The sequence below is a fragment of the Scophthalmus maximus genome, chromosome 22 (genome assembly GCF_022379125.1).
Source record: "Scophthalmus maximus strain ysfricsl-2021 chromosome 22, ASM2237912v1, whole genome shotgun sequence".
Taxonomy (NCBI): Eukaryota; Metazoa; Chordata; class Actinopteri; order Pleuronectiformes; family Scophthalmidae; genus Scophthalmus; species Scophthalmus maximus.
The window spans coordinates 256227-270360 of NC_061536.1; the positions used below are offsets into that span (position 1 = coordinate 256227).

Genomic DNA, 14134 nt, shown 5'->3' on the forward strand with positions numbered 1-14134 from the left:
AGCTTGAGAGCTTAAATTATTAATTCTTATTATCTACAGCTAATAAAATCTACAGACACAATTGTCATTTTGGCCTAAAAATTCAAAAGCTGTCAGCTAAAAGTAAGCTGGAGCCTGCTTTTTTTTCTATTTTAGGTTTTCAGTTGCCAAAGGTCAGGTGAGGGAACTTGAAGTGGAAAAACCCATGAAGGAGGCACTGGGACAGAGGCAATCCTCTGCCGCCCCGTTTCTCATCACCTATATCCAAGAGGAAGCATCAGGGCCAAGTGCAGCAGTGGCAAAACAGGAGGAGGAAACAGAGGCAGGGACATCTGCAGATTCACCAAACTGAGCCAGAGAGACTGAGGGAGAGTTGTTGGAGCTTGTTAAGGAGCACACACAGTTCCAGGAAGACATGGAAAGGTAAGAGTAGCAGGCCATTCACCCCTTTTGGAAAAAACATGTCGAAAAATTTAATAGCAAAATGTGAAAAAAGAAATCTATGAATCTCTGTATGTATGTCCTCAATGAGCTGCAACAAATGAAAAGACAGAAATGGGCTAATTATAGTCCTTTTACTGGCTTTTAAAGCTCTTAATGGTCTTGGCCCTTCTTATCTTTCAGATTTTCTTTTAACATATGAGCTCTCTAGAACCCTCAGGCCTTCTTGTAGTGGCCTTTTAATTATTCCCAAAGTTAACTAAACTAATTTGCAGTCGGGGGTGATTATTAGCTTTGAACCAGTGTTAATATAGAAAATAACACCAAGTGCACAATGTCTGACACTTGGTTTACTACTCTGTGCTTCATTAGGGACAGAGTAGTATTTAGAAACTATTCCTGCAAAGGGATATTTCCAACACCTGACTGTTAGTATGGTGTGTTTTCATTGTACTACTTGTGTGGCTTTTTCTCACCAGTGCATTAGCTGGGGTACAGAACAGCCAGAAACTTACTTGAGTTACACCCATATATACACACAGCAAAGGAAACAATAATGCTATTGCTCTCAGTCTCGCCATCCCTTTTTAATAACTCCTCAGAGAGGATGAGAAGAACAGGAAGGAGGAAAAGGTTGAGAGTGCTACGGGATGTGATTAGGCTGGACCTCCCGTTTATGATTTCTGTATTACAGGCGCTTGGTGCCAGACATTCCCTTCATGGAAGGAATGTCTTCCTAACCAGTTCCATGTGAATGGTTTAGGAGGGAACCACAGCCCACTGGTTGGGTTTAGGGCTCAGCCTTTAAAACACACACCAAGGGAGAAATATGTTGAGGATGCTGGGCAAGAGACTGGAGAGGAGGGAGAACGAGAGAATAAAGGGGAAAAGATGATGAATAAAAGCTCAGAAACTAGTGGACTGCGCGAACATGTTATACACCACAGGCACTTCTCTTTTTAGTATATGCAGTATTCAGTCTTGTCTCACTTTTTCCCCCAAACTGCTATCCACACCAGCAGCACTGGACATAAATTAACAAAAATACTGAATAACACAATATTAAGTGGGGATTCAAATAAAGTTAGTGATGTGGCTTTAGTTTTTATACAAAAAGGCTCATATATTTGCCAGGATAGCAGGACTTCAGCTTTAAAAGGCAAATAGAGGGAGGGAGCAAAATAACCCTAGGCAAGAAAAGAAAGCATATTTATATACAATGTGTTGGCTTTTTATAGATGAGATCATCGTGTGATCATGTGTGTTAAAATGGTGTGGTTGGATGATGCATCACTTACTGCTGCTTTTATATGTAGCCTATTAGATCTTGTAAGAGCCATTTGTTTGTTTTTCTTTGTTTTCTTTGTGTTATGCTGTGTGTGTATGGGAGGGACAATTGAGCATCATTAAGTGGGAAGGCATAAAGCCAGGAAGGGTGATACAGTGGTGTTTGTTGCATGTCGGGAGGCCTACAGTTTTTTGACCACTTCGTATCACAATGTTGGGAACGCTGCAGGATATGGCTTACAAAATAATCAAGTTTTTATGAACCATGAAGTGTTATATTAGCGTATAAATTAATCAACGAAACACAATACACGGTAAATGTTATTTACCATGTATGGCACGCATCATTAAAAGTTTCACCGACATGCAGCAATGTATAGTGACTAAATGGAAAGCCACTTTAGATCCAAAGGTCGTGGCACATTAAGAGAGATTTTGTTTAAATTTTCATCATTATGACCTTTTATCACAGAGACATCTAAACACTAAAACATACTCAGACTTTAAACAACACCACAAAAGCCCTGTTTGTTGTCTGAGTTTTAATTTAAGACAATTGTACGTACTTGAATCGTAATCGCAACATCAACAAATGTGCAATTCACATTCTGTTTCTCTTCCCACGAGAAAATGACCTGGAGAGAGCACAGAGCTGAGCTCCGTCCCTCCACAAGTTATTTGCCCAAGAGTATCACAGTGCAAAGTGTCAACGTTTGTTTGTCCTGGAATTTTTACTGGGCTGGATTACTTGCCTGGTGATTTTGGCCACGTGTAACATAATGATAACAGTGGTTGTGTGGGGACCGGCTGCAGTCTCTGAGCAGTTAACAGCAGAAAAAAGCTTCCCCTAGGAAAACTGCTGTGAGGAACATTTAGTTGGCAAATTGAATCAAAAAAAATATGCTAAAATAAAAAAAGGCAAAAGACAACCTCAGACAAAACTGAGAGGCGCTGTTAGAAATTGTATGTAATACCCTATTTATTTTAACTTTACCTTAGCTCTTTGTGTCTTCCCTGAACACACCCACACACACAGAAGTCAGCTGGTTCAGCTGAGAGGGTTACACCACTAACTTCAGAAGTTCAGGGTTCATTTCCAGCTAGGCCCTTCATGCTACCTTCCTCGATGATTGTAAATCACTTTGGAAAAAGTGTCAGCAAAATGAATAAAATTAAGTCATGACCTTGCTCCTGTACAAGTTATTGGCCTTAGCTTCAACAATAATTTTTATTTGTCTGACTCAAAAACGCCCTAGAGAATGTAGATGTCCTGCATGTGTCCTAGGCCCAAATCTCATGCACATAAACCTTCATAGGTGTGCAAACAGACAGACGTTGGCGTGTGGAGTGACGGGCTGTAGCCCCATGTCTGTGGCAACAAGCTTTAGTTGCGAACTGGGGAAGGTGCTCATTGGTGAATTGTTGGTTAATCACTTGGCCACACTGAGGATTTGGAGGCATGTTACTTAGATAACTTTTTCAGGTCTGACATTGATTCTGTAAAACCCTAGACGTGTTTTAGTATTCAATATCTGTGCATGAAAACTTATGGTTTCCAGATAGGGAAAAAACTGTAGTTCTTACAAATAAACTACTGTTAAACCTATCCATACTGTCAGGCCTGGACTATAAAGAGGACTCAGATGCAGTAGACAGTTCAGGCAGGCTTTTATTCAATAATCTTAAAACCTCAGACAATGACAAAAATAGGAGGGTGTAGTAAATTCATCTTTATAACGACACATAAGGCGATTCTACTTAAGAACAAAAAACACGGAGGGAAAATAACCTCAAGACTAATCTAATTGACTAAACATAAATCACTCCAACGGAGGCAAAGAAAAATGGCTATGAACCAAAACTGTGCTATGAACCTGCGCTATGAAAATTACAACAAAAAAAATCACTCACAAGGAGGCAAAGAGTACAAACCACAATACGAGAAAAGCAAGGCGAGGACTGTGACATGGGGCTGGGGTGCTCGTCTGAAACAATAACACTCAGGCACAGGACAAAGGGAGACGCAGACTATAAAACACCTGAGGGGAATGGGGAACAGGTGGACAAGATCAGAAATCAGGGAAGACGATCAGACCGGTGACACATGAGGAAGGACAAGTAACCTGAAACGGGAGGAGTTCGTTTTCAAAATAAAACAGGAAGTCACAAGACAAAAAACCCAGGACGAGACAACCCTCACCGCGGTGTGTGACAGTACCCCCACCTCTAGGGCCAACACCTGACGGCCCAGACTGTTCAGGGTGGTCCCTATGAAACTCCTCTATGAGGCTAGTGTCTACTATGTGGCGTGAAGGAACCCATTGTCTCTCCTCAGGTCCATAACCTTCCCAGTCCACCAAGTATTATTTGCCCCGGCCCCGGTTGCGTGCCGCCGTCTATCACCTCAGGAGGCGGGGGAGGTGTGGCGGCTGGGACCATCGGACTCTCCTTGGCAGGTTTAATCTGGCTTACATGGAAGGTAGGGTGTACCCTGAGAGATCGAGGCAGGTGAAGACAAACTGCCGCGGGGCCGATGATCTTGATGATGGGGAACGGGCCCACGAACCGTGGCGCCAGCTTCTTGGAGGGAACTCTGAGGTGGAGATTCTTGGCAGAGAGCCACACTCTCTGACCTCGCTGGTAGGCGGGAGCAGGCCATCTCTTGCGGTCTTCTTGTCGAATCAGCACCTGTCGGGCGGCTGCCCAGATACGGCGGGATTGACGAATCATGGCATGGGCGGAGGGCACAGACACCTCTGGCTTGTTGTCTGCAAAGACGGGGGGCTGGTCACCATACACACATTTAAAGGGGGAGAAACCTGTGGCTGAGGTGGGCAGTGAGTTGTGGGCATATTCGACCCAGACCAGGTGTTTGCTCCATGTAGAGGAGTTCTGGGAGACCAGGCACCGGAGGCCGGTTTCCAGTTGCTGGTTAAGGCGTTCGGTCTGGCCATTGGCATCTGGGTGATACCCCAAGGTCAGGCTGTCCTTTGCGCCGATGAGCTGGCAGAACTCCCTCCAGAACCGGGACACAAACTGGGGCCCCCGGTCAGAGACGATGTCTTTAGGAAAACCATGAACCCTGAAAACACTGTTCATCATGACCTCCGCCGTTTCCTTGGGCAGAGCAATGAATCTAGCCATCTTGGAAAATCTGTCCACCACCGTGAGGACAGTGGTGTTTCTTTGAGATACCGGGAGCCCCGTGACGAAGTCCATGGAGATGTCGGACCATGGTCTGGAGGGGATGGGGAGTGGTTGCAAGAGACCCATGCGGGATCCGGAGGACGTCTTGTTTCGGGCGCAGACCGTACATGCCTCTACGTACTCCCGGACCTCCGGCTCCATGGATGGCCACCAGAACCTCCGAAAGATGGCGAACATCGTCCTCCGAACTACCGGATGGCAGGAAAGCAGCGAGGTGTGGGCCCAGTGGATCACCTGTGGGTGCAACTCAACCGGAACCAACAACCGATTCTCCGGGCAACCACTAGGTGGCAGAGCCTCACCATTAGCCTGCTTAACCTCCATTTCTATCTGCCAAGTCACCGCTCCAACCACACAGCTTAGTGGAAGGAGAGATTCTGGTTCTTTGGCAACAGGCTCAGGGACGAAGAGTCGGGACAAGATGTCGGGTTTGACGTTTCGGGACCCCGGCCTGTAAGAGAGAGAAAAAGAAAAACGGTTAAAGGAAAGCGCCCACCTGGCCTGGCGAGAATTTAGTCTTTTAGCCTTCTTGATGTATTCCAGATTTTTGTGGTCAGTCCAGACGATGAACAGATGGTTTGCCCCCTCTAGCCAGTGCCTCCATTCCTTCAGGGTAACCTTGACCGCCAGCAGCTCCCGTATGCCGACATCATAGTTGCGTTCTGCCTTGGACATCCGCCGTGACAAAAAGGCGCAGGGATGCATCTTACCATCCTGCTCTGAGCGTTGAGAGAGGACTGCCCCGATCCCCTCGTTGGAGGCATCTACCTCGACCACGAACTGACGCTGTGGGTCTGGCATCGCGAGGATGGGGACCGAGGTGAAGCGCCGCTTGAGGATCTGGAAGGCAGTGTCCGCCTCCGGAGAGCAGTGGAACTGCACCTGGGAAGAGGTAAGAGCATGGAGAGGGGCAGCTATTGCGCTAAAGCCTCTGATGAACCACCTGTAAAAGTTAGCGAATCCTAAAAACTGCTGAACCTTTTTGCGGCTATCAGGTGTGGGCCATTCAGCCACAGCGCTAATTTTAGCCGGGTCCATCTGTACTCTTCCAGGGGCTACAATGAAGCCCAGGAAGGATCAATGTGGGCATGAAACACACTCTTCTCTGCTTTGACATAGAGTTGGTGTTGTAACAGTCTTTTCAGAACTCTAATCACATGGTCTTGGTGCGTGTCAAGGTCCGGGGAATAAATGAGAATGTCATCGAGGTAAACTTAAACAAAATGGTCAAGAAAGTCTCTAAGTACATCATTAATCATGGCTTTAAAAACGCCAGGAGCATTTGTGAGCCCAAAAGGCATGACCAGGTACTCGCTTGGGGTATTAAACCCGGTTTTCCCTTCGTCACCCTCTCTTATGCGGATCAAATGGTAAGCGTTGCGGAGGTCTATCTTAGTAAACACTTTGGCCTGCTGGAGCTGGTCGAACACTGAAGACATGAGAGGAAGTGGGTAACGGTTCTTTATTGTAATGTCATTTACCGGGCTATAGTCTATGCAGGGTCTTAGGGTCCCGTCCTTCTTTCCCACAAAGAAGAACCCGGCGCCTGCTGGAGATGAGGGGCGGATCAATCCCGCTTTCAGTGAGGTGGTAATGTACTCCCTCATAGCCTCCCTCTCCGGCCCAGAGACCGAGTGCAGGCGGCCCTTTGGAATGGTGGAGCCCGGGATCAGTTTGATAGCGCAGTCGTATGGCTGGTGTGGAGGAAGGGACATGGCTTTAGTCTTATCGAAAACCTCCCGGATGTGATGGTAGCAGGGAGGCACTGGGCTCAGGTCCGGGTATTCAGAGACTGTGGTGAAATTAGCAGAAGCAAGATTAATCCCTGCCACAAGTGGCAAAACAGTTCCCCACACAGTCTTCCCCCCATCCCATGATTTCTCCCGTTCTCCAATTTGGCCTTGATGGGCTTAGCTAAAAGTTCAGTCTTGAGGCCAAATTCCTCTGCTGAGCCCCAGTCCATCAAACCCTCATCAGCCCCTGAGTCTATGAGCGCCTTGAGTTCTGTGGTGGTGTGATGCTTTACCTTGACTGTAGTGAGGGTGCGAGAATCGGGGCCTGAAGCCGTGAACGGTCTCACCACCAGGGGCCTCTTGGCTGGGCAGGCGGCGACGAGGTGACCAAACTCCCCGCAGTAGAAGCACCGGCCTTCCAGTTGTCGCCTCCGTCGTTTCTCCTGGGTCAGCCGAGCTCTGCCCAGCTGCATGGGCTCCCCCTCTCCTTCCGAGGTGGAGTGACGACGCTGCTCTGGCGGCGAACAGCGGGGAGCCGACCAACCCGGTGTTTGGTAGCGCGGGGGTCTCTCCTTCGCCACGGATCTTCCGCTCCGTTGCGGTCTGAGCTGGCTGATCCTGTTGTCTGTCTGAATTGCGAGCACGACAAAGCAGTCTAAATCTGGGGGTAAATCCAAGGGGACGAGAAGGTCTTGAATAGGAGCTGCCAGCCCCTTCAGGTACACATCGTAGAGGGCTGTGGAATTCCACCCACCCTCCACAGCCAGGGTGCGGAAGCGGATGGCGTAGTCACAGACGGACCCGCTGCCTTGTGTCAATCTGCTCAGCTCCTGAGCCTTTTCCCGGTCTGTCGAAACCAGATCAAAAGTCCTCTGTAACGCTGCCTGGATATCTATGAGAGAACTGCAGAGTGGTGAGCCCCGAGCCCATTCCGCTGAGGCCCATGCTTTGGCTCAACCGGTCAGGTGGGAGATCATGAAGGCTATCCGGACCGGTCAGTAGGAAAAGCATGGGGGGTGAGCTCAAAATGAATTGAACAGTCAATGAGAAATGTCTTACATAGTCCCAGCTCCCCAGCGAATTTCGCTGGCGGGGCCAACTTGCTACCAGCCCCAACGATAGTCACGGTCGGAGCTGGTGCAGCAGCGACTGCCGGGGGCGGAGCTGCTGTGGTCGGCTGGACGAGCTGGTCCTGCATTTGGGACGAGAGGTGGCCCAGCTGAGAAGCCATAGCCGTCTGAAACTCCTCCTGACGGGAGAAACAGGCCTCTTGGGCACGCAGGATATCCGTCATCTGTTCTGCCTCTGCTGAGTCCATACTGGCCAGAGTGTACTGTCAGGCCTGGACTATAAAGAGGACTCAGATGCAGTAGACAGTTCAGGCAGGCTTTTATTCAATAATCTCAAAACCTCAGACAGTGTGACAAAAATAACAGGCTGTAGAAAATTCCTCTTTATAACGAAACATAAGGCGATTCTACTTAAGAACAAAAAACACTCCAAAACACGGAGGGACAATAACCTCAAGACTAATCTAATTGACTAAACATAAATCACTCCAACGGAGGTAAAGAAAAACAGCTATGAACTAAAACTGCGCTATGAAACTGCGCTATGAAAATTACAACAAAAAAATCACTCACAAGGAGGCAAAGAGTACAAACCACAATACGAGAAAAGCAAGGCGAGGACTGTGACATGGGGCTGGGATGCTCGGCTGAAACGATAACACTCAGGCACATGACAAAGGGAGACACAGACTATAAAACACCTGAGGGGAATGGGGAACAGGTGGACAAGATCAGAAATCAGGGAAGACGATCAGACCGGTGACACATGAGGAAGAGCAAGTAACCTGAAACGAGAGGAGAATTAGTTTTCAAAATAAAACACAAGTCACGAGACAAAAAACCCAGGACGAGACAACCCTCGACGCGGTGTGACATACAAGTTTCTGGAAGTAGATTGATAGTAGATTTATTGATATTGGTAGATTCGGTTACGGAGTTGGTGGCAGCAGCACTGGCAGGGAGGACCTGAGAGCATACACACACGTAGGCAGGTTCAGTGAAGGGGAGAAGAAGAAATCCGAAGCTACGGAAAACAGGTCACATTGGGAAACACACTGAGACATAAGCAGACGATCTGACAAGGAGCAGGTGGATATGGCTGCATGGTTTACAGTGATAATACTTAGTGATAATGACGATAATGAGAGAAATAAGAACAGGTGATTGAGAATGGGAGACAGGTGAGTGACAGGCAGTTGTAGCAATCAGGTGACTGGATTGGGCAAGGGAAGTCCGAGGACGTCGGGTGGACAGATGGAGAATTGCAGGAGATTGTTGACAAAAATAGACAGGACTGAGACATCATACTTTCAGCTCTTTTTTTGGGACATCTGCATCTAACTCTTTAGCCATCCATGCATGTCGTGCTCCTTATCTAGTAGCACCCTAGTACAAGAAGCTGGTTTTGGTTCTTGTTGCTCACTTGTCACCTCCATGGGTGGTCCTTTGCTGCAGTTTTCCTGCTGTGATGTTTGTACAGTTCGCATGGCTTTGTCTTTCTGGTGTGGCAAAAGCCGGAGGCCTGCTGAATGTTTTCTTATGTGAAGCTACATATCTGTGGAGAAAAACAGGAGGAGCGGAGAGAAGAGAGGCAGAAAAACACAGAATGCTTTGCATTCAAATTCACGTTGTCCATTTTCTCCTTGTAGGTGTATGGGAGCGTTAGTGTTAATCTCGCTCTACTGACATAAATTGTGGTTTGTTGGCAATGGCCTGGCACACATGTTGACATCCTCGTTATTTATACTCCATTTGACAGCTTGTTTTGCGCAATATACACACACATATTTCCATCCTTGCACCACCCGGTCTTCTCAGTTTCACAGGAATAAGTCAACTTAATGAATTTTGCATGAAAAAACATTGTCCCCAAAGGGTGTGTTATGGATTAAACAGTCACTCAGTCACCAGAGCTTTATGGCCAATCCCTACTCTGAACAACATCATGTTGTTCCCTATTTATGCTCCCACAATGATCAAAGCTGAAAAAGTATCCCATCTGACAGTTAATATTTCGAAATGCCCCTCTAAGAGCGCGTTTTGTGTTGTACAGACTGTTTTCCCAGATGCATTTATCATGACATATTTCCAATGTAGAATTTGAAATTCATGATGTCATGACTGTATGCAAATGTGAGTGTGTGTTTTTGTGTGTGTGAATTTAGCAGGATGTATGTACACTACAGCACTACTGACAAATATTTGGCTATAAAGGGGCTGTAACACAAACAATACTTTAAAGCTCTCCAGGGTCAGCAATTGGTCAAGTGAATATATTAATTTGTTATAATAGGACTTGACTTACAACAGTGGGTTTGAGAGGACCGCGGTGACCTCCTGAGGCATTTGCAGTGGGAACACATATGCTACTTAGTGTTAACATGGAGGACAAAGGTCAGGGAATTGATTGCTGTCATTTAAAAGGTCATAACCCAGGTTGTTTTAATGCTTGGGAGACCAGGACCTACAAGCATAAAACAGCCGGGAAACTTGTCAGTTTGATGCAACTTGGGACTTTACAGTGAAATTCAATCATCAGTTTAATGAAATCAAAATCAAGTATCTCAGGATCTCATGAAATCTGAATCCTTGATAGAATCTATCTAGCTTTAGTAGTATTTATAGTATTATTTTGACTTTGTTTATTAATATATTGAATCTACATTTTGGGGGATTGATCAGTCATTTCAATTGATTAATCAAGCGAACATAGCCAACATTTTAAGTGTTAATACTGAAATAACCTTTCCCTGTTTCGGACTAAAGAATAGAAACAGAAACAGCAAGATGTGACAGTTTGAGCGCATCTAACCTCACTTTAACTCCCAGAAGTTTTACTGTGAAGCTGGGCTAAGACTTTAAAATCCTGAGCGTACACTTCAAGATTTAAAGATAATGACACATCACACACTGCAGGTTATTATCAGGATTTTCACTCCCAAAGGAGCAACGCAACAATTTACGTCACCTCTCTGACGGTGTTATGCCACGTATTGACAAGCCTTTCCTCCAACTCAGCTGTCCACCGCGCTCATACAGTAGGCATAGCTTGTTTTGGGCTGCCATTTTAAAAGGTCTATGATTGGTTACGCATGGAAAGTGCTGATGTAATCATCCACATTTAAAATCCTGAATATCAAGCATGTTTAATAATTATTGGGATGAATCTGCGGGCAGTTTGGGAGGTTTAAGAGAGGTTCTGTAAACCCCTCACACTCAAGTGGCAACCACCATGATGTCACCCGCTGGTTTGTGAACTACATAAATTCTTATATAGAATGAGTTTAAGCTACCAAATAATCTCGCCGAACATCAGTACCAACCAAGGGCCCAGACCAGATTCTCGAGGGGGACGAATATGGGTAAGATTGGTCGAAAATTCCAATAGTCTGAGCCCAGCTTAACATTGTCTCACTGTGCTTACCCTGCTTTTGCAAAATGGGATTTAACCTGTGAGCCAGTTTGAGCTGTGTTGTCTCAAGATCGCTTAATTACCTTGTCATTCTTCATATCAGTCTATGTTGATTGATTATCAAAAGAAAACAATTTTATGTATACTGTGCTGTCAGTCTTCCTGAGAAAATAGTTTACATTCTTATGTTGATATATGAAACATTGTTGTCATTGCTGATTATGGCCAAAATATCTCAATAATTTTAAATCAGCCAGATTAACCCATGAATGAGTGTTTTTTGAGGTCTATCCGTCAGGGTGCCAACACCACAGATCTTCATCAAGTATCTGTTGAATAGAAAACAGATGTAAAGTTCACTTTATAGGTTTGCAGGCCATTAGATCAATTTTGTCACCACGATAACACAACATATACTCTTTATCCCACTGATTTATTCAAGTAATCACAAGAAAACATCCTGTCAACATGTTCGACATCTCACTATGAATCGAGTCATGTGAGTTAATTGATGTGGTTGAAAATGCAGGACAACACTGCAATCTATTATAGCAAGATAATAAGATAATAAGGTTGTGATTATGTGAAACAGTTTGTTGTGAGAGTAAGTGAGATAATTAGGATGTGATCTACAGATAAAGGCGTCACTACATTTGACCTCAAATAATGAACCTCCTGTACTCTACTCTGAAGGTTTAACATTTTCCTGTCTTAACAATAATTCCTGAGGTTTAAGACAGGTTTATTAATAATAATAATAATAATATATTTGATTTATAAAGCTCTTTTCATGTACCCAAAGCTCTGGTACAAAAATAAATAAATAAAATAAAAGTGGAACGGGGGGAGCTAGGGATATGCAGAGGAAAAGAGGTGGGTTTTTAGGCGTGACTGAAAGGTGGTGAGGGAGTCGGAATCACGGATCTCTTGGGGGAGGGAGTTTGCACATCCTTAGACCACAGTCCCAGCCGCTCTTATCTAACTATTTCGTATCTTGAGAAACTGCAGCAGGTGACTTTATTTATTCTGAGCAGGCAACTCCTCGTCTTGCCTACTGGTTCTCAAACTGAAAATGTTTTTTTTGATAAATTGTAAAACAAAACAAACCTCAAACTTTCTCTGTCTGTCTTTTTGCGAGAGATCATCATTGGCCCTGTCTGAACCGGGACATGTCTGTTAACAAAGGGGGAGAACAAAAATAGAATTATAAGCTGTTGAATAGCTGTTAGAGTGATGGCCTTATCAGTAGAGTGCAGGTCTCTGGGTGTGTTGTTTTTACTGAAGACTGGCAGGATATGGGTTAGGTTAGTGACATGGGGAAATTACAGTTGCAGCAGGTTTGTGCTGGTATGCACTTTTTAAGATTGTTTTGTTAAAGATGGGGTTGAACTTTGAGCTTTATACAGTAGATGTGTATTTGTGTGCTCACACACTGCATTGAAAGGCCTTCTGTTTGGAATATGTCGCACTGTCGCACTCTGGAAACAATTACCCTGCAATAATCTTCACATTCTTTAATCCCACCACCAGCTCAGCTGATTGGGATATTCACTGGTATGCAAGTAGGCTGACCTCAAACACGCTATCACACGCTTGCACGTTTACTGTTTCTACTGTACAGTCCAGAGGGTGCCCTCACTCCCTCTGTGGTTACTTACCCAGCCTCCTCTGTTTCTCAGGTTCACACACACATGACATTTGATTCCTGACTGATGATTAATGACCCTGGAAGTCTTTCAGGAGGGACCACCCAGGTTCAGAATAAATTGCCATAAATACAGAAGCAGTAAATTACCATGCAGTTGCCACTCTTCTTTTTTCACATGCTGAAGCATCTTGCATGTGTAAATGCATACATGCACACTTAGGTGTGTTGGGGGGGATTTACTTTTCTAACGCCTTTGAAATTGCACATCCTCATCTTCATTTTTCATTCTATTTCCCCCAGTCTCCTCTTGTCCGTTTCAACAGACAGAAGAATTGCCCAGGCTGTCGTCCCCCCCCCCCCCCACCAGATCAGTGTCAAATGAATACTTGGGAAACCAAGTTTGGCAACAATATGCGTTAGGTGAGCCAGGGGAGTCTGGCCAAAAACATCTCCTACTCAACCTGCTCCCTCCCTCACTCCCTACCTCCATCCATACATACATCCATCCATCCATCCACCAACCACCTTGTCTTCCTCTCATGCCCTCCCATCACCCCACTATCCACCCATGTGTCATGCGAGTGTGGTGGCAAAGCCCCAAGCCCATCTGAGAGGAATTTCCCTGTTGAAATTCTTATAAATTTCAGAGGCCTCAGGTTTTATGGTGTGTGAAAAACTGAAACTCCCCTCTCCCTCTAGCATTCACTTTCCATTCCTTCCTATTCTATGTCTGCTGCGTTCTTCAAATGCTTCTTTCCCTTCCTGCTTGTCCTCTCCACTTTTAAAAAAACCCTCACATTAGCTGTGCTCCTTAAATATTTATCTCTTTAAATCCACTTTTCTTTTGCCTTTTTTCTCTCTCTTTTCCATTCCTTCCCTCACCACCTTTTTTCACTCTCTTTAATGGCCCTGCGTGGGCACAACTTGGTGAATGCCAGGCATTCCTTTGTAAGGTTAGAACAGACAAAGGTGGACCACATCACCTGAGAGAAAACGGCCCTTTTCATTGCCCGAGGGATAGAGAGGCTGATAGTTAACAAAAGAGCGAGGATAAAAGCATGGGGAAAAGAGAGATAGAAGGACGCCTGTCCTTGTGTGAACCTTCAACTCTCACCTTATGTGATATTGATACCTTGTCTGAATAAAAAGGGGGCTGAGCTGAAAGAGAGCACTTTAGGTGAAAAACAAGGTGTTTGGGTGCTTTTAAAGGGTTTTTGTGCATCAGAGTAATGAGATTAAACACTGTCAAAACCATATTTATCTCACACTTTCAATGCAATTACTACCATACAATACTTCACTCAGAGAGTGATCACTGACTTGAATAAACAAGGTAAAACGTTTATTCCAAATCAAG

General features: G+C 45.2%; 1 protein-coding gene across 2 annotated transcripts in view; it reads left to right on the top strand.

The window, feature by feature from the left end:
- Positions 1 to 263: 263 nt before the first annotated feature.
- col8a2 (collagen, type VIII, alpha 2) overlaps positions 264 to 14134 on the top strand; it is a 63131-nt gene continuing 49260 nt past the window's right edge. Inside the window, exon 1 of one of the 2 annotated variants that reach the window (XM_035648012.2) lies at positions 264 to 402. The gene's annotated coding sequence lies outside the window, so the exon portion shown is untranslated. The remainder of the gene's footprint in view (positions 403 to 14134) is intronic. The other variant, XM_035648015.2, reaches the window with a different exon arrangement.